The sequence below is a fragment of the Castor canadensis genome, chromosome 4, assembly GCF_047511655.1.
Source record: "Castor canadensis chromosome 4, mCasCan1.hap1v2, whole genome shotgun sequence".
In the NCBI taxonomy this organism is placed as follows: domain Eukaryota; kingdom Metazoa; phylum Chordata; class Mammalia; order Rodentia; family Castoridae; genus Castor; species Castor canadensis.
In genome coordinates this window covers 103,712,081-103,733,675 of record NC_133389.1, presented here as the reverse complement: position 1 = coordinate 103,733,675, position 21,595 = coordinate 103,712,081, and the positions used below count along the sequence as shown (strand labels likewise).

At 34.3% G+C, this 21,595-nt stretch overlaps 1 protein-coding gene and 1 long non-coding RNA gene across 17 annotated transcripts in view; one reads left to right on the top strand and one right to left on the bottom strand.

Moving 5' to 3' along the window:
• The window catches only part of LOC141422562 (uncharacterized), a 28,166-nt gene extending 15,966 nt beyond the window's left edge, over positions 1–12,200 (top strand). The window contains exons 3-4 of the long non-coding RNA XR_012447196.1: positions 2,972–3,156; positions 11,297–12,200. This is a non-coding gene — a long non-coding RNA (uncharacterized lncRNA). The remainder of the gene's footprint in view (positions 1–2,971; positions 3,157–11,296) is intronic.
• The window catches only part of Mbd5 (methyl-CpG binding domain protein 5), a 384,589-nt gene that overhangs the window by 90,975 nt on the left and 272,019 nt on the right, over positions 1–21,595 (bottom strand). For 2 of the 16 annotated variants that reach the window (XM_074070707.1, XM_074070697.1), the window contains one exon: positions 7,466–7,642. The exons of the other annotated variants lie outside the window; for them this stretch is intronic. The gene's annotated coding sequence lies outside the window, so the exon portion shown is untranslated. The remainder of the gene's footprint in view (positions 1–7,465; positions 7,643–21,595) is intronic. 16 annotated transcript variants of the gene reach the window in all.

Here is a 21,595-nt window from a genome sequence, read left to right as displayed (position 1 = left end):
AAACCTGAAAGATTTCATCACTAGCAGACCTCCTCTGCAAGGATTTTCTACCTGAAGAAAATCCTTCAGGTAGAAAAAAAAATGACACCATCATGAAATCCATACCTGAGACAAAGGAATGAAGAGCATCAAAAATGGAACTTACACAGGTAAACATATAAGATATTTTTCTTATAACTAAAAAACTTTTAAAGACAGCAAACTAATCATAATGATAATAATACAGTATTATTATGATACATGAGAAGATAAAATATATAACAATTATACTATAAAAGCTAGATGGAAAGAAAGGAAAGTACAGCAATGAAGGTTCTAATATTATAAGTGAGTCAGATCATACCATCTCCAAGTAGATGGTAAAGAGTTACAATATAAAACTATGATAAAAATGACAAAACAAAAAGGTATAGCTAAAGAGACAATAAAGGAGATATAACTGGAATCATAAAAAGTACTCAATCCAAAAGAAAGTGGAAAGAGAAAAAAGAACAAAGAACATGGGACAAATAGCAAAATGACAGACTTAAACTTAACCATATTGCTGACCATATTAAATGTAAATGGTCTAGTCACCACAATTAAAGGGCAAAGGTTGTCAGATTATTTTAAAAAAGCAAGACCTAACTATATGTTATCTATAAAAAAATCACACTTTAGATATGATACAATATGTCAAAATTAAAATTATGGACAAAGATAAATTCTTTTAACATTAGTCAAAAGAAATCTAGAATAGCCATTTGTAATATAATTCCATAAATATACTAATAGAGACAAACTGGTTGTGTTATAACAATAGAGTGAAAAATAACACAGAAAAAATACGTTCTTATTAATGAAACAACAATAAATGTCAAAATAATTGTCTAGAGTGAAAGAAGTCAAGTGAAAAAAAGAGTATAGACTATAATATTCATTTATATAAAATGCTAGGAAATGCAATGGTAGGAAGTGTAATCTATGGTGACAGAAGACAGTACAGAACTTGGGAATAGGAAGGGAGGTAGGTGAAGTGGGAGGAGGGATTCAAAAGGAATTTTGTGGGGTTATGTGTATGTTCATTATCTTTATTATGGTGAAAGTTTTACATATGTTAAAACATCAAAATGCACTCTTTAAATGTGTGCTTTTTATTACATGTTCATTATATCTTAGTAAAGCTGTTTTAAATAAATGAGGCAGGAGGATCCTGAGTTTGAGGCCAACTGGGGCTACATATTGAGTTCCAGGCTAGTCAGAACTACATAATGAGACCCCATTTAAAATTTTAAAGATTGGGGAGGTAGCTCAGTGGTAGCACTTGCCTTGCATGTGCAAAGTCCTGCATTTGATCCCCAGCATCACAAATTAAAAAAAAAAAAAAAAGAAAAAAGAAAAAGAGAAAAAAAAAAAAAGAAAAGCTATTACACTCCAGAGGCACCTGCACATCCATGTTTATTGTGGCACTATTCACAATAGCCAAGTTATGGAAACAGCCAAGATGCCCCAGCACTGACGAATGGATTAAGAAAATGTGGTATCTATACACAATGGAATTTTATGCAGCCATGAAGAAGAACAAAATGTTATCATTCGCTGGTAAATGGATGGAATTGGAGAACATCATTCTGAGTGAGGTTAGCCTGGCCCAAAAGACCAAAAATCATATGTTCTCCCTCATATGCGGACATTAGATCAAGGGCAAACACAACAAGGGGATTGGACTATGAGCACATGATAAAAGCGAGAGCACACAAGTAAGGGGTGAGGATAGGTAAGACACCTAAAAAACTAGCTAGCATTTGTTGCCCTTAATGCAGAGAAACTAAAGCAGATACCTTAAAGCAACTGAGGCCAATAGGAAAAGGGGACCAGGAACTAGAGAAAAGGTTAGATCAAAAAGAATTAACCTAGAAGGTAACACCCATGCACAGGAAATCAATGTGAGTCAATGCCCTGTATAGCTATCCTTATCTCAACCAGCAAAACCCCTTGTTCCTTCCTATTATTGCTTATACTCTCTCTACAACAAAATTAGAGATAAGGGCAAAATAGTTTCTGCTGGGTATTGAGGGGGGGGGGAGCGGGAGGGGGTGGAGTGGGTGGTAAGGGAGGGGGTGGGGGCAGGGGGGAGAAATGAACCAAGCCTTGTATGCACATATGAATAATAAAAGAAAAATGAAAAAAAAAAAGAAAAGCTATTACAGAAGAATTCTAATTAATAAACTGCAGAAGGAATGACAAAGACAGAAAATCATTATGAGAATACCACAGTAATTGTAGCAGACATGATCTATCAATGAATGCTAAAAAGTCAGTGAAAGTTTAAGAACAAAAATAATATTTGTGAAAATATTTTCTTCCAAATATTTATTAATTATGTAGGGGAAACAGCAACATTATAGTGCAGAAACCTGACATACACTACCTAAACTAAATAATCAAGGTTAATATTGTCAGTAATAATATCATGTATCCTCTGTTATAATGCACTGACAAAAGCACTTAACTTCCTAAAATGTATAATTTCAATCTAATTACAAGAAAACATCAGATGAACCCAAACTGAGGGACATTCTACAAAATGTCTGAATGGTACTGAAAGGTAAGGAGAGACCAAGAGACCAAGGAACCCTAAAAGATTGGACATGACTAAGGAGACGTGAAAATAAAATGTAAGGTAGTATCCTGGACTGAATTTTGAAACAGAAAAAGTACATTAATGGAAAAACTGACGACATCAGAAGAAAGCCAATAGTTTAGTAATAACAGTGTACCAGTGCTAATTTGTCAGTTTTGATAACTGGATTATGGTTATGCAAGGTATGAACATTAGGGAGGACAGGTAAAGGTATATGGAAATGTTCTGTGCTATTTTTGCAACCCTTCTGGAAGTCAGAAGTTATTTCAGTACAATTTTTTTTATAAAGGAATAAATCATAAGCTCAGGTGAAGAAACAATGCAGACATTTTACTTGCTTTAAATTAGGCCAAGCACTTTGACCCACATGATTTCTTGAAAGAAATGATGAGAGAAGCTGGAGATAAAATGATTGGATTGGTGATGGTACTCTCTGAAGAACCATAAAGATAGAAGTGATGCCAGAAGACTAGAGAATGAAGCTATATACATTGCAGTGTTGGAAACTGAATCCAGAGCCTTGTGCATGTAAGGTAAGCACTCTATCACTGGGCTATATTTTTCCCTTGAAGAAAAAGAATGTGGAGATATAAATCAGCCAGGTCTTAGACTATGCTGTCAAACTTTGCAAGTTTCTCAGAAGCGTTAATGAACAGATAGTTTTACATGTATCTAGAAAGGAAGGCAGTGATAATTATAAGTTAGTTTGGCTTCATCAGACAAGTCACGTCAGACCAATGTTAATAATTTTTTTTGAAAGTATTATTTGCTTGGCAGTTTTGAAAAATGCTCTAGACATAGCACATTTGATTTCAAGAAGGCATTTGGAAAAGTTGTTCAAAAATCTCCTTGTGGACTAGAGAGCAAAATAAGAGCTAGATGAAAATTCAAAAGTCAAATATATTTTTAGGCTGGGTGCTATGGCTTGTGCCTGTAATCTCAGCTATTTGGGAGGTAGAGAACGGGAGGATCTCAAATTGAGGCCAGTCTGAACAAAAAGTTAGAAGACTCCCATCTCAACCAATATGTCAGGAATGTTGGTTCACATTTGTAATCCTAGCTATGTGTGAAGCATAGGTAGGAGGACTGCATTCTAAGGCTGGCCCCTGGGGCAAAAATGCAAGACCTTATCCAAAAAAATAACTAAAGCAAAAAAAGGGATAGCGATGTGACTCAAATAATATAGCAATTGCCTAGCAAGTGCAAGAACCTCAGTTCAAACCTCAGTACCACCAAAATAAAAAAGTCTAATATGTTTTTACTGTCTGGATGACTATTCACAGATTTATAGCTGAATGTACATGGCCAATCTGCTATTAAATTTCTCTATTTGGCAGCCCAAGAGGCTTTCTCCGTAGTTTTATCCTTATCCAATTAAGTATCATTTTTGAGTAAGTAGGCTGAAGACAATATCAGCTGAATTAATATAATGTTAGAAGAATGGATGAAGATCAGAATAAAAGTTTCTGCCTCAAAAATAAGATTAAATGAAGGATGTATGAGATGAAATTTATAGTATCTGATGTAAAGAAGACATTTTTGGCTAACAGCAGCTCAGCAGGTACAGTTATACAATATAGTTGGTAAAGGGCTAAAGAGATCATATCTATCAGAGTGACATTTAGGAACACTGGGCAATTCTTCTGATAAACTGGATGTTTTCTCAATTTCATTCAGCAAATTTAATTCAAGAATAAAAGTGTAAATAAATCTATCTTCATGTCAGATGGAAATTACAAATGCCTTTGAAACAATCACCTTTCTTTAGAAACCCAGATGGAATGGGAGTTAGTCTTGTTATAACCAGTTTTTGACTATGTGTAGGACAAACTCTGATAATAAAATGGAGCATCCTATTTACTAGTACGTTATGGCTGAGGTAAAATGAGACTATTGCACCCATGCCAATTCCGTACAGGCCCAGATGCAGTAGAACTGGAGCTAAAGCAAATAAATGAGAGAAGACAATTAATGAGAGTCTATGGGATAAAAATATTCTACATTTATAAACAAAACTAAAATCAATAATCTTTTAAAATGTAAGAATCAGAAGCATAGGGGCCACAAGATGCACATTTGTGAATCAACCAGAGTACAATAAAACCAAATATAATCAAATAGACCATGTAATCTATTTGTTAGGAGTTATCAATCTTTGCTTAACAATTTATTTCCGCATCAATCCTTTTCTATTTCATGCATTTTAAAATCTCCTCAAGCTATACTGAGGGTTTGAACGAGAACTTTCAGTGAGAATAGGGGACGGGGTCTTCTTGTACTTGAGTTCTGAAAGCATGTCATGCTAATTGCATGGATGGGCAGGGTCTGCAGATGACAGAAGGAGTCTAGGAAAGGAATGAAAAAATACGTTTTAACTCTTTTCCTAAGCAGAAAATAAGACAGTATACACAAAGTGGATAATTTGCAGAAGGCTTACGAAATTATGGGAAAGATATGGGTGAACTGACAAGGATACTGTATGACTCCAAGTCTGGGAATAACAGAAAGCCATTTTCATGCTTAAGTTGCAAAAAAGAAGTTTCTGTGTGTTGACAGGTGCTATGTCCTTCAATAAAGTGATGCAGTCAACCTCTAGCAACCTTATAATAAAGCTCCCACTTTCATTCTCTTCCCACTTTTTAATCTCTGAATGGCCCGCATTAGGTCAAACCAACCAGAAGCCATAGTGCAAGAAAGCTCTTTGCACAATCAGATATCTGCACAATTAGAAAGGTGGACAATAAGCAGGGTACCAATTCTAATTGACAGTGGTTGCCTGAAACAACATGTAGGAAAGGATTCTGTGATATCATCTAACCTTTTAGGATCTGTAACTATGAAAGGCATGTGCCTATTACGAGAATGAAAGGAGATAATGGCAGCATGTGTTCGACATCTGTCCTGAGCATGGTGAATGGGGGAATGGTGACATGTATGTCCTATGTTTTCCAACTGTGGACTATGAAGATTTCCATAGTTCTAGTTGCCTGTCTGGTGAATACTACGCCAATATATGAAGCAAAGGAATAAAGTTGTGAGTGGGGATGACGAAGTCACTTTAGAACACGCTGACTTTGAGATGCCCAAAGACATTATGGCTATATGAATCTGAAGTTTAGTGGGAAAGATGAGGCTGAAAATGTTAGATGAAAGAGCAGTGGTATAAAAAGAAAGGGTGGTACAACAGTAATGAGTCATGTTAAAAGCCAAAATTAATCAAAACAAAAACAGTGAGTGGTTAAAGGAAGCTTCTATAAAGTAGAGCATGAGAAATCTAGCTTTTGGAGTAAGCAAACAGGGCAGAAATGTGTGGAGAGACAAAAGCTCCATGAGAGACCATGTACCTCTAAGGAATTATAGAATGGGAACTGTCTTGGCTTTCCAGTTTCAGCCAACTGATCTTTTTATTAATTCCACTTTTTTCTTAACATGAAAGGGTTTCCCTTCCTTGCATTTAGAACTCCAACACTAATACCAAAACTAAAATTAGTCATGGAGGACATTGGAAAAGAAAAGTGAAAGTTGAAAAGGTTGATGTCAGACAGGACTGGAAAACCTAACCTTCAGCTATATTAGGAAAGAAAGAATGGGTGTTGATTCAGAAACAAGAAACAGGTTCCTAGATCAAATGTATTTATCAAGAAACAAAAGGTTAAAATTAAATGTGTTAAGTATTCAACTAAAGGAATTAGAAACAGGTACAGAGCAAGCCCAAAGAAACTAGAAGAAAAAAATAAATTAAGGAAAGAATGACAAAGAGAACAACATTAATAAGAATAAACAAGAAAAAGAATCAAAAATAAAAAACTGATTTAAAAAATTTTTTTTTATTTTATTATTCACATGTGCGTACAAGGCTTGGGTCATTTCTCCCCCCTGCCCCCACCCCCTCCCTTACCACTCACTCTGCCCCCTCCCTCTCCCCCCTCCCAATACCCAGCAGAAACTATTTTGCCCTTATTTCTAATTTTGTTGTAGAGAGAGTATAAGCAATAATAGGAAGGAACAAAGGTTTTTGCTAGTTGAGATAAGGATAGCTATACAGGACATTGACTCACATTGATTTTCTGTGCGTGTGTGTTACCTTCTAGGTTAATTCTTTTTGATCTCACCTTTTCTCTAGTTCCTGGTCCCCTTTTCCTATTGGCCTCAGTTGCTTTTAAGGTATCTGCTTTAGAAAAACTGATTATTTGAAAAGAATAAAATAATCCGATTTCTGTAAAGACTGAAAATCGATGATAATGTACAAATAAAGTACAGAATGAAAAGAAGAAATAACTATAGGCACTACAAAGTTAAGATGGTTATTATGAATAACTGCATATTCCTTGAAAACAGAAATATAAATTCCTAGGAAATATAAAATATCTGAATTGTGACAAAGAGAAATAACTTGATTAAGTAATAAGTCAACAATCACCCCTCTCAATAAACTACAGAACCAGTTGGCTTTGACAGGAGGTTCTATCAAAATGTTAAAGTATAGTTAATTACCGATTCATATAAATTGTTCTAGAAAATATAAAATCGGCAAATGTTATCCATGTTACTAATGAGGCTGATATAATCTTGTCTTCAATTTAGTAAGATAAAAATAATACAGCTCAGCCACACAATGAATCTATTATGTCAGAAATCAAGACTAGAACCCCATGTTTATTGATGAGAATGATTTGCTATTAGTAAATCTTAAGTCAGAAGATGTGTAACATAAAGTAGTGAAAAGTGTAAATAATATACTAGACAACAATAAGTTAACATTTGCCCAAATGTCTATCTTAATAGGCATGACCTTTCCCTTCCAATTAAAAATAACAATAGGTTCTCATCGGCCCTTCTTACCTCCAATTTGTGAACCTCTCCTCTCCTGCAACTGTAGTGCTTCACTAACACAAATCCCTCAGGTGTGTTAGGGTTGAGCATGAACACCAAGAAAACTTGCTCTATCTATCATCTGGGAGGAGGCTGGATTTTGTCTTTCAAAGTTGTGAACTTCAGACTAAGATTTGACTTCACAAACTAGAATAGAAATGAAAAGAAACCAGAATCATGGATAAGGAGAGTCTGCTGCTGCCCCCTCAAATCTTGTCTGTTTGGTTAACTTGGGTCAGGATAACTTAAAAGCACTGGTCTAACCAAAGTACTGGTCTGTTGTTGTTTTGATGCATAGGAACCAATGAATTAGTAGCTTGCTGTTTTAAATTTGGGGGAGGGTACACAATCTGTTTCTCAATATGGTTTCAACATCTGCTCCCTGCTAATCTGTGAGGATGACATAAGGTAAGAGGTGTTTGGAAAAGAGAGATGTCAATCATAGACTATGTCACCTTACTGTGTTATTTTAACTAGTTAGAGGAACAGAGACGTCTGGGTTATACACTGTTTATTTTCCTTCATCTCAGACTTTTGACTCTGGAGATAAGTTTTTCTTCATATTAGCATCACAGGAGTTGAAGAAGAGATTCTGAAACTTATGGAAAACAGATTAAGTGGACATAAATTTAAAAGACTACACAGGAATACTTTCCCTCAGGATTGCTAAACTTTTTCTCAGTTCTCTAAAACATGCTGGTAGTTTCTTATTTTCTTTTATCCAGAAACTCTCACAGGAGTAAGTGCTGAATAATTTGTTACAAAGCCTTTTTCTTTAGCTTCCTTGGTCTCCAAATAACAAAAAGAGTATCAAAAGGCCTATGGCCTGTAATATTTTTTGAACTAACTAAATCCTAGAAATACAGCAAGGAAATATAGGGGAACTTCTAGCAGAGAATTGTAGGCTATATTTTAGAAGCTGAAGGGCTGTGAATTTTTTTTGTTTTTCTAAATTGCAATTACATTGACTACAAGAATGAAACGATCCTTTCCTTGTAACCATACCCCCTAAATTAATAATCGGACTAAAATAATTCTTTAAGTGGATCAAGAGAACAAATGCCATTCGTACATTAATCCTCAAAAACCAAATGAAGTGGAGTCACAGTCTGAAAAGGATAGTTTTATGGTTTGGACATGGTTTGAGTGTACTTCCCCAAAAGTTCAGGTGTTGAAAGTTTCCCCATTGTGAGGTATTAAATGGGTAGAAACTTAATCTGACTATGGTGGTTAGAGGTGAGGCCTTTGGGAGATGATTAAGATTTGATAAGATTGTTAGGGTGGAGCTCCCATGACTGATAATTTAATATTGGGTTATAAGAAGAAATTAAAAGAAGTGAGAGACCAGAAACACCTATGCATGTTCCCTGCCACTTGCCATTGATGCCCTCTACTGCTTGGGACTCCATCATCAAGAAGACTGTCATAGGGTTTGGCCCCTCCACTTTAGAACTCTAGAACCATTAGTCAAAATAAGCCTCTTTATATTAAAACGTACCCAGTCTATGCTATTGTATTTGGCAACAGGAAATGGATCAATACAGATAGAGAGAAGATCCTCACGTAGAATAGGGAGAGCCATTTGCAGAGTCAGAACTGAGGAGTGGTTCTTCTTGGTGTATGCTGCTGACTGATTTAAGTGAAGGCATAAAAGAGCCAGAAGACAGATATAAAACTCTTAAGAAATAATTTGGCATATGAAACACACCAAAAGTACAGGAAAAAAAGTGTATAATATTTTGGCTATGATGTACATAAGTGGTTCTCATACTATAGAGTGCTTAAGAATAACCAATATTGCTTGTTAAATGGCAGAACTCCAGGTTAGACTGAAAATGCTCTGATTGTGAAGGTGTAGGACAGCATTCAGGCACTTATTAGTTTTAACAGGAATCTCCCAGTAATTTTGGTAAAAGTGGAAGTTTAGACACAACATATTGAAAAACACTGGTCTACATATAAAAAGAAAAAGTATATGGCAGTTGATTATGTTACCAAAATCAATCAAACTCCACATTAGAGATTTGAAATTTGGATTTATACTTTTACTATGTATTCCTACATTATTCTTATCATAGAAATAAGTGTAGCAATAATAATACATGATATCAAGTTTTCCAAAAAACCTATTATAATATGAACTTTATCTATGTTTTTTGAAAAATAGACATTTGCAATAAATAGTACCTTTCTTACATTTAGAAAAAAACAATGAAGTACTTTTTACTGTAGGAGAAAAAAGTTAAACAAATTTACATAATATACTATACCAGACTGATATAAGTTGCAACAAAAATTAACTGTTTCTTTTGTTTTTAAATAATTCAACACAAATCACAGAGAACAAGGGGAAAAGTGGATATATGTATGTTAATAGAAGTATCATTTTACAGAACACATATCTACATCCCTTGAGGAATAAAAGCAAAACCTAAGACAAATAAATAATAACTTCTCTCTTTTCAGAATAATGGTTTGTAAATATTAGTTTTTTACAATATATACAGCAAACCCCCCTTAGACTATCAATAAACACTTAAAAATAAAAAAAAAAAGGATAGAAGGGTAAAAGAGGTCTTTCCTGGGGGTACCAGTGGGAAGTGGGTAGGCAGGAAAGGGGGAATGAGGGTGAATATGGTAGGTGTATTTTGTATTCATATATGAAAATAGAAGAATGGAACCAGTTTAAATTATTCTAAGAAGGGGGAGGAAGATGAGGGACAGTGATGGAGGGGGTAAATCTAACTAGGATATATTATAAACATATGCAAATATCCACAATGTATTCCCTTTTATACTTATTGTATTCTAATAAAATTAAAAAAAAAAGATGGTTTTTATCTGACAACTTTATCTACATGTATTTATTTACATGTATTAGATTTCAGGCCATTAAACTTTGGCAAGATACAGAGTAATTATAGAAATATTCCTGTGGTAAAAACATTTTGGAGCTTCTATTAATTCTTACTTACTGTTTTCTAAAATAAGGAAGATGAACATATTAGATGTCTGGTAGAAGAAACCTGTTCCTTGTTTTAAGTGACCCACAAAGTATATTACTTAAGAAATAAATAATTTCAAATTTTAAAGCAAACATTACATTTAGGCAGGAAAAAGGGATTTAAATAGTATAAATTACATTAAATTATGTTGGTATTTTCTAAAGCTCCTAGTACTAAGAAATATTGTCATTGAGTCATTTAGTTTGAGCAAAGCAAGAAAATACTGGGTTGCATATTAAATCAAATTTTTTTGTAAATAAATTTTGCAAATTTTTACAAATTTCAGTAAATTTTTTGTTCATGTGCTAAAATGTAAACTCGTGATAAAACTATTTTTAGAAATGGATTTATTTTCTAGTAAGTATTGTTCCTTAAAACTGTCTTCTAAAACATCTAAAAAATAATTGACATTTCTCTAAGCCCTTTATGGAAGAAAAAAATGTTCATGTCTTTAGATAGATATCTAAGATTAAATAAAAAACTCAGAAACCTCAGAACATTTTCTTTCCTTGTCTCTCCTAGTACTAGGTTTATTAAAGAGTCTAGGGAGTTTCAGTTTATTGGCTGGAAATGTAGACTTTTCAAAGTGATAAATCTGTGAATATGCCTGTTAAAGAATATAACCATTCCTATCATATATGGGCCCTTTTAATTGCTTTTCTTAGAGGACTAGTGAAAGAAATTTCAGAAGAGGTTATTAAAATCTTTTGAATACCCTAAAGGATAAGTGTGCGGGATATATGTTCTATTTAAATGTTTTCTTTCTCTCTCTCTTTTTTTTTTTTTTTTTTTACAGAGATATGGTCTTACTATACAGCCCAAGCTGACCTTGAATTCAAGATCCTCCTGCCTCAACCTCTGGAGTGCTGGGATTATAGACCTGGCTTCTATACAAATGTTTTCATTAAAAATCTTATGGACTGAACTGGATTCTTCCAAAAAACATAGTGTTGAATGAAGCCCTACACCCTAAATGACTGTATTTTGAGATAAGACCTTTAAGGAGGTAATTAAGGTTACAGAAGATTATAAGGGTGGAGCTCTAATCCAGTAACACTGCTGTCCTTTTAAGAATAGGAAGAGACATCATGAGCACACACAAAGCAAAGGCCATATGCAAGTCGAGGAAAAATAAGTGTGCTAGTGCCTTGATCTCAGACTTCCTTCCTCCAGAACTGTGAGAATGTAAATATCTGTTGTTTCCACCCAGTCTGTGGCATTTGTTATGGCATCTCTGGAAAACAAATACAGTTATCCCTTGGTATCCATGGAGGATTGGTGCCAGGACCGCTGGTGGATAACTACATCTGCAGATGCTCAAGTCCCTTAGGTAAGACTGCATAGTATTTGCATATTACCTGTGTACATCCTCCTGTATACTTTAAGTCATTTCTAGATTACCTATACTACTACCTAATACAAATGTGGTGCTATGTAAATACATTGTTTAGGGAATAAAGATAAGGAAAAATGAGTGAATATCTTAAGCACAAACGCAATTTAAAATTGTTGATCTGCAAGTTGGTTGAATTCATGAACTCAAAACCCATGAACAGGGAGGGTCAACTGTACAAATATATTATGTATATAACATGTATATAATACATATGTGAGTTTGAAGAATAATAAAATAATAATAAAACAAATGCCTACAAACACATACTGACCTCTTAATTTCAGACTCCCAGCCCCAGGGGAAATCATTATCCTAAATTTTGTATGCATCACACTTTCACTTTAAGAAAAAGAAATTGTATCACATATTTAAGAGTCTCAAAGTAAAGTATTTTGTTCCTTTGGTAAAGTTGTCTCTCTTGTTGTCAATACCATACTTGCTTAAATCCTACAGTTTTGTAATAAATCTAGTTATCTGATAGGCAAATCCACCCATCTTACTCTTCTTTAGGCATTTCATAGCTATTCTAGGCTCTTTACTCTGCCACATAAAGTTTAGACCCACGTCTGTTTCCTCAAAAAATCCTGTTAGAAGCTAGTGCAGGAAAAGCAGGGAATACACTGGAATTAATAGGCATAGTCAATGACTTCCTAAATAGAACTCAAATGGCTCAGCAACTAAGACATGATTGACAAATGGGACTGTATGAAATTAAAAAGCTTCTGCACAACAAAAGAAATGGTTAGCAGATTGAAGAGGCAGCCCACATCTTTGCCATCTATACATCTGACAAGGGATTAATAACCAGAAAACATAGGGAGCTCCAAAAACTCAACTCCCCCAAACTCAATGACCCAATCAATGAAGAAATGGGCAAATGAACTGAAGAGAACTTTTTCAAAGGAAGAAGTCTAAATGAATATAAACACACAAAGAAATACTCGACATCCCAGGCCATAAAGGAAATGCAAATCAAAACCACCTTAAGATTCCACCTCATTCCTGTCAGAATGGCTATCATCAAGAACACAAACAACAAAAAAAGTTGGTGAGGATGTGGGGAGAAAGGAACCTTTATACACTGTTGGTGGGAATCTGTGTAATGCTAGAACACTCAATTTTATAAGGAACCATTATTAGATTTAAAGAAAGAGATAGGCTGCAACACAGTAATTGTTGGGAACTTCAGTATCCCACTTTCACCAATTGACAGATCCTTTAGCCAAAAAATAAGCCATAAGAATATTGGACTTACACATTCTTTTAGTACATGGAAGACTCTCCAGGTTGTACTACACGTTAGGCCACGAAACAAGACTCAATCAATTTAAAAACATCAAAATCATAGCATGCATCTTCTCTGAATACAATGAAATAAAAGTAGAAACCCCCCAAGAAGGAACTTTAGATCTTGTAAAAATACATGGAAACTAAACAATGCTATTAAACAAGTAGGTAATCAAAGAAATCAAAAAGGAAATTTAAACTTTTTGAAACAAATGAAAATGAAAATACAGTACATCAAAACTGACAGGATACAGCAAAAGCAGCACTAACAGGAAGTTTATAGGAATAAGTACCTACATTAAAAAACAACACAACAAACTAACAAAGAATTTCAAGGAATTACAAAAGCAGGAATACCAAAGTTAGTACAAGGGAAGAAATAACAAAGATCATAGAAACAAATAAAATAGACACCAAATTATAAAACATCAATTTAATGAAGAGTTAAATTAAAACATAAAAGAAAATTGACAATCTTTTAGGTAGACTAACCAAGAAAAAATAAGAGAAGAAAAAAGGAGAAAAAGTCAAATAAACAAAATCGGAAATGAAAATGGGGGCATTAAAATTGGCAACACAGAAATAAAGGAATAACTTTATGCCAACAAATGGAAATAAATAAAATTCAGGACGCATATAACCTATTGAAATTGAACCACGAACACAGAAAATCCAAACAGAACAATGACGAGTAATGATATTGATTCAGTAATCAGAAGTTTTCCAATAATGAAAAGCTCAACTGAATGACTTCACTTGATTCTACCAAACTTTAAAAGAACTAATACCAATTATGCCAAAAAAGTTGAAAGGAAGGGAACTCTTATCGTTTCATTCTGTGAGGCCAAAAATACCCTGATGACAAAAGCAGAGAAGGATAAACAAAAATCAAAAAGCCTAATATCCATGAACATTGATGCAAAAATTCTAGCAAAACATTTTATCTAAGAAATCAAAATACTTGCAAATCAAATCCAGCAGCACATCAAAAGGTACATTCACCATGATCACGTGGGTTTCATTGCAGGGATGCAGAGATTATAATGCTCAACATTGCTACCCATCAGAGAAATGCAAATCAAAACCACAATGAGATGCTATTTCATTTCAGTCAAAATTTCTATTATCAAAAAAAGAACAAAATATTGATAAGGGCTCTTATATAAGTTGGTGGAAATACATTAGTACAGCCATTATGGAGCAGAGTATGGAAGTTCCTCAAAAAACTAAAAATAGCTCTACCCTCTTATCCAGTTATTCTACCTTGGGGTATATATCCTATGGAAATGAACTCAACATATCAAAGAGAAACCTGCATTTCTATTCATTCTAGGACTATTTACAAGAGCCAAGATATGGAATCAACCCAGGTGTCCACTGATGGATGAATAAAGAAAATGTGGTAAATACACAAAATGGGATAGTATTCAGCCAAAGAAAAACACTAGAATCCTGTCATCTATGGTGAAAGAGATTGTTATTGAAGCCATTATGTTAAGTGAAATAAGCCATAGAATGACAACTACCACATGTTCTCTCCATATATAGAAGTTTAAAATGTTACTTTTTTTTCTTTTATTATTCATATGTGCATACAAGGCTTGGGTCATTTCTCCCCCCTGCCCCACCCCTAAAATGTTACTCTTAAAGGAGAAGAGAATAGTAGTTACTAGAGATGAGGAAGGAAAGAGGGTTAGAAGCACAGACAAATTGCATAATAAGAACCAAAACTCAGATAAAAGGAATTAGTTCTAGTCTTCTACAGCACAGTAAGGTAACTGCAGTTCATAATAACATATATTTTCTAAAGAACTAGAAGAACTTGAAGGTTCCAAACATAAAGAAATAATAAAGAAGCCAAGTGCTGGTGGCTAATGCCTAAAATCCTACCTATTCAGGAGGCTGAGAATAGGAGAATTGCCCAGAAAAAAATTAGTGAGACTCCACCTCAACAGAAAAAAGCTGGGTGCAGTGGTGAGCATCTGTCATCCCAGTTATGGTGGGAAGTGCAGAATAAGAGGTTCTGCAGTCCAGGCCAGTCTGGACAAAAAATAAGACCCTATCTTCAAAATAACCACACCAAAAAGTCTGAAGGCATAGCTCAAGCAGTAGAGGGCCCACCTAGCAAGTGTGAGGCCCCAAGTTCAAACCCCAGTATGGAAAAAAAAAGAGAAATAATGTTAATTACCCTGATTTGATCAGTATACATTTATATATGTATTGAAATATCACAATTGTACCCCATAAACATGCAGAAACATTACATGTTGATTAAAAAGAAAAAGTAAAATTAAAAAAAGGAAATGTTCAATTTTTTTCTAGCTTTCATTATGGCTGCTGAAAACCTGTTGTCCAATTTCTTGTTTGTTTTTAGGAGGCATCCATTACCCCCCTCCCCCTCAGGTTTCTTCTAGCACCTTTTCTTGTCTTCAGTGGCCTTCAGTGTAATCACACTACCTCAAGGTATGGATTTCTTTTTATTTCTCTTGCTTGTTACATATTGTGCTTCTACTTTCTTTAGGACTCTTTCTATCATTTCTGGAAAATTATCAGCCCTTAGTTCTTCAAATAGTGTTTGTCCTTCATTTCTTCTTTGTCTTTGATTAGTCTCAGGCTATATTTTAATCTACATCTCTCTACTTTTGCTTTATATTTTTACATGTATTTACCTTTCTATGTTATATTCTGTGTTATTTTAAAAACATCACTCAACCCACTAATTGCCTCTTCAGCTGTGTCTAATTTGCTGTATAACCCACTCTGGCAAACATTTATCTGTTTTCTGTTAAGACCCCATTCCCACTCTTCTATGCTCTGCTATATACGGTGTGGGGCTAGGGTGACTCAAATGCCTGGCTCCACTACGTTTCCTATTAGGCTTTCCAGTAGGTGGCACTAATAGAAGAGGGTAAATAAAGAGCTGCCGGTCTGGCAGTAAGGATAAGGTGGTTCTGGAATCCATCAGCTTGGGAAGAGGTAGTAACTTTTTGCTAATTCCAGTCCAAGTTGAGGTGAAGTACTTTGATCCAAAACTGACTGCAACAGCTTCTCAGTGCGTATAGGCTTGTTGAAGCCAACTAAGGAATGTCACCTGCATTAGAGTTTGGATATTATCTTTTTTCCTTTTTTATTTGTCCTGATCTTTCTTCCCTCTTTACTTAAATCTCTACATTAAAATTTCTGTTAAAAATAACCAGAATAGGGTTGGAAGCATGGCTCAAATGGTATATCACTTGCCTAGGAAGCAGAAAGCCTGGAGTTTAAACTCCATTGCCAGAAAAAACAACAAATCAAAACAAAACAAAACAACCAGAGTGATTTGTTTTCCTGACTAAATGCTGACTAATATATTTATATATTAATGATTGCTTTTTCATTTCAACAATTATGTTTTTTTTACTTCTGTAGATTCAAATATGCCTGGTTACATCTTTAAGCATTTCTTACTTGCTTTTGTATATTCCATGAGCTAATTTTAGTATCTATAGTCCTAATGGGCTTAAATCTGTAATATATCATTTCTACTCTCACTATTGATGGCTTCTTTCCTTGTTTGTTGTTGGTCTTTGTGAACCCACGCTTGGTTGACATAATCTGCAAAAAAAAAAAAAAAAACCAAACAAAAACAAAAAAACAGAACAAAAGAGAGAAAATATCCTAGCTGGAGGCCTAAAGTGAGAATTATTTCTTGAGAGGCCCCATCTTGGTTTTAGCTGACAGCTTTCTTTCAGGATTAAGGGTTTTTTCATTTGCCATTAAGACAATTCCACCTGTCTTGCATATGTACTGCTTGTGTTTTAGTTTCAGATTTTTTTTCCTGTTGCTGACATTATACTTCTTCTGCTTGAGGTACCTACCCAGCAATGAAACAATATAGTTTTACATATTTGGTTGTCTGGTATTAGTACAGGCCATCAGAGTAACCAATGTGCTATACTGCTGGAAAAGGATGTCCTGATGATTTTCTACTTCTTTCACTTCTGTGTATTTTCAAAATGAGTATTATTATTTTTCTATAACATTATTCTTCAAAAAATGTAATATAGTAACACAGACTTTAGTCATACTGTATTATACCATTCTTTGCAATGAATTATACCATTCTTTAATTTCAACAATAAAAAGTATGAATATCAATTTCTTATGTTTAATTATGTTTTTAGGGGCATCACTCAATCTCTGCAAATTCTTTTGGTGCAATAACATGTATAATTTATTTATTTATTTTCTGAATAGCACTCATCATTTTTATTAGCATTTCATTGCAAAGAATTCAGTCACACAACCACACTTTTTCAGAAAAAAAGAGACCAGGTTACATAATTTGGTCATGTGTATAAGAAAGAGGGAAAGAAATCTGCCCAGAAGTTTATGCAATGCTGTATGTAGATAAGGTGGGCAGACACACATAAGTGGAATCAAAACTACATATTGAAGCTTATTGTCCAGAATCAGTGACTTTATGTGCTGTTGATTATGATAGAAAAAAAATAAAAGAAACGAGACATGTCATTCATCACATTAAGATGGGTATGTTGCCTTGTTCAGAACCATTTCCCCAGTATCTGTGCATATTTTGGCACAGTAGGAGCTCAGAAAAAAGTTTGAAATATTAATCTATGCATGGAATAGAGCAAGCAAAATTAAAAAAAAGATCTACATGGCCTGGTCATGACAAAATAATATTACTTGTCATTTATTCTTATTAGTTACCTTTATGACTAATTACTCTATATATTGGCTATAAAGGTAGAGAGGCTTATTATATATTGCACAGATTTACATTCTCTTAGGTTGGTTTGATTGCAACAGTAATTCTAAAAATGTGTTTGGTCTTTCTAGTTTGTCTGTAAACTAACCTGTACAATTTAAATTGGACCAATATTTAAAGCAGTAAGGTTCAGCCCCCAAATATAATACTTTCCAAATGGGTCAGTGGAGCCAATAATTATGATTGTAGTTCTCTAATCATATATTTATAAATGTTTTCCCATACATATTTGTAAGATACATCTAAATTATGCTGATTCTAAGTTAGCCTCAATTAGAGTAAGGGGAATTTGGGATACATTAAGACAAAGCAAGCTAAAGCGAACAATTTAAAAAATGTATTGATCAGGATTAGTGCCTTATTTTAAGACAGAATGATATAAACATTTCTATTTTTCTTAATAATAGAAAATCTTTGAGTATTTCTGGTAAGAAATAAGTTCTCTTTAATATAGTTGATGACCTATTTACGATAAAGTATAAAAACTGAAACTATCTTGATAAAAACTGAATTATTCTACTTAAAAGCAAGAGGAAAAAATTTAATCATGTCCTCATACTTACAAAGCTGTAACTTATTAGGCAGTAAAAAATTGTGTAAAATAAGGAAATGAGATGTTACTCTTCATTTTTGGAAAGGCATGCTCCTAAACTATTAAAACAGGTTAGCAATTTTGGAGGTTAATGTGAAATTGCAGCAATATGGTAGAGGTCAATTTTGAAATTTATTAGGAAACCAAAATGTCATTAAACTAATTTTTAAAAACCATTTTATCTTTGCTTAGAATACTTCAGGATTAACATATATATTTTTAAAGTACAACTATGTATAAATTAATGAACATGGCAGAATGCATTAAAAGAAAATGACAATACCTATAGTTTCCTGCATATTCTCTAAATTACAAAAGGAAATATAAGAAGGTTAATCCAAATGCAATTCCAAATGTGGACTAAGTTAATAGCTAATTTCTATATAAGGAAAACACCTTTTCTTTTTCCTCTTTTTCCCCTTGGAGGTATGGGGTTGAACTCAGGGCCTTGAGCTTTCTAGGCAGCTATGCTACCTTTTGAGTCACTCTGCCAGCTGGAGAACATCTTTTCTAGTGCAACTAATGTAATGACAAAATGCATATTTTTTTTATTTCCTCCTATGATAATGTTAAGAAATATATACACACTTAATTTACCAAATGTCTGAAGTACAAAGTTCGAATTCAAAGTATTAACTAACTTTCTTTCTCTGTTCCTTCCTGTAGGTTCCTACTGCCAAATAAGAGGCAGAAGCAAAAAGAAATACTGGAAGAAGCTGAGTGGATGACTGGAAGCCTATAAAAGAAAGAATTTTCAACCTCCTTTTACATTTATGCAATTTCTTGTTTTAATGAAAATAATTTAGGAGAAACAGTGAAAAAGAATTTAGGGGAAAAGACATAATTCCATTAGTGTTACAATAGGAAATAAAGGTGGCCTCTATTTATTTGCTAACTGCCCACTAAGCAAGGACACCGCTGAATCTTAGTCGTTCTGAACTGGCAGTGATTTTGTAACATGCAGGCCACTGGTCGATGTCAGGACACATTTTTTTTTTCTTGATAAAATCCATTTCATGGAAATACATCCTGAACAATTAAAAAGTAATGAATCAAACATGTAGAAGTTGATGAAGTTTTACAAAAGGAATATATTCTTGTAAGTAGCAGCAGACTAAGTAAAAGAATGGGACCAACATCCAGAACCTCTCTTACAAGCCCTCCAATGACAGCAGCTGATATAATTGTGGGTGAGAATATGTGTGTCGGTACATACAGGTCAGGGATGCTGCTGAGAACCCTGCAATGCACAGGACAACACCTGATAACAAAGAGTTATGTATCAACAGTGCCGAGTTTGAGAAACTCTATTCTACAACCTTGGATGTGCCCCTCTTTTTCAATCCAAACAATGATGATGAGTGAAGGAGCTAACATCATCATCATCATAATTTGAATGTTACTGAAGGCAAAAACAGGGATAAATTTTCCAGCAAAAGACTGTGATCCATATCAGATCCCCTAGACATTTTAAATAATAAAGGGAAGATTTACAGTGAAAATTAATCTAGTTTACTATCTGTTGACATCTGTCACTTTGGCTGCCCCAGAGTTTTGAACACTTTCCTCACATTTTGGTAATTATGTACAACATGACTCCAATTTTCTTAAGGCAGGAATCAGAAAAGTGGTATTCCCAGAGTGTCTTATGGCTTAGGTCAGTACCCCAATCCCAGGAATCGAATCCCGAGTATGATTTTTAAATTGAAAGCAAATAACTCAAAGGATGCAACCCTTCTTGGGGGACTTGCTTAGTTGGAAAAGATATTGGGTTCTTTGAGACTTTTAGTGGTATTCAGACTAATGGGGTGGCATGGAAATAGTGTTTTGGGCATAGTATTATGAAGCACTGTAATGTGCTTCATAATATTACTGACTGGACAACTTCAGCGCTGGTTTTGATCCTACTGACGTCTACTAGCTACTCTGTGTCCTCTACATGTCCCTTTTAGTACTGAATTTTCCAGAGAGGATTATGTTGTTTGTTTAAAGAAATCCTGACTAGTAGAACAATATAAAATGCAAGAAATATTTCTTCTCGACATTCTTTTGTATAAAATTACTAAAGATTCAGCAGTATGTCTATGATATGCTATCAAACCGTATTGAATCTGGTGCTGATAGTATACTCATTAATGACAGGTATTATACTCTAGGAAGGATGCTAAAATAAGAGAAATTCAAGGTTGTGGTATTCAGAATCTAATATATATATATATATATGTGTATACACACCAGGCATTAAATAATATTTAATCATTTAAGAAGTTAAATGAACTCAAAATGAAATCACTAAGTTGGACAAATGATCAATTATTTAAAACAGTAGTGTTTTTTGATATAAGAAATAGACACATGTAGGATTAAAGAAAAAAAAATTCTACTGTTGGGGATGTACCCAGCGCACAGTGCTTGCTTATTGTACATAAAACTCTGGGTTTGATCCCCAGCATCACAAAAAAGTATAAAATAACTATGGGGACATGTACATGTGGCAGAAAACAAGCTAGATAAGGTGACTCAAGAGGACAGTAGGTTTATTTATTTGTTTGTTTGTTGAGATTGGACTCACTATGCGGCCCACGCTGGTCTTGAATGCTTAGGTTCAAATGATCCTCCTGCTTCAGCGTCCTGAGTAGCTAGGAGTACAAACGTGTGCCATCACATCCTGCTCAGGAGGACAGCACAATCGAGATCATCATGATTTATATCTATTGTACTGATTCGCACAGCTGCTTGAGAGACAGCTTCTTAAGTATCCCAGAGTCCAGACAGGAACTACTCGTTTCTTCGAACCTTAACTTCCTGGTAAAGGGAGCAGTTGGGTAACTTCCTGGCTCTCTACTGTGGGAAAGCATTTAAAAGGAAGGTCAGCAGAGGAGGCCAGGACCTAATTTTTTTGTCTTTCCTATTATTTTAGATTCATGACACTTAGAAACTGTTCAATAAACACTTATAATTAGTTAACCTAACTATAATTTTTGGCAGTTACAAAAACCAAAAAAAAAAAAAAATCAGAAACCTTAAAGACTCATATGAAAAACATAAC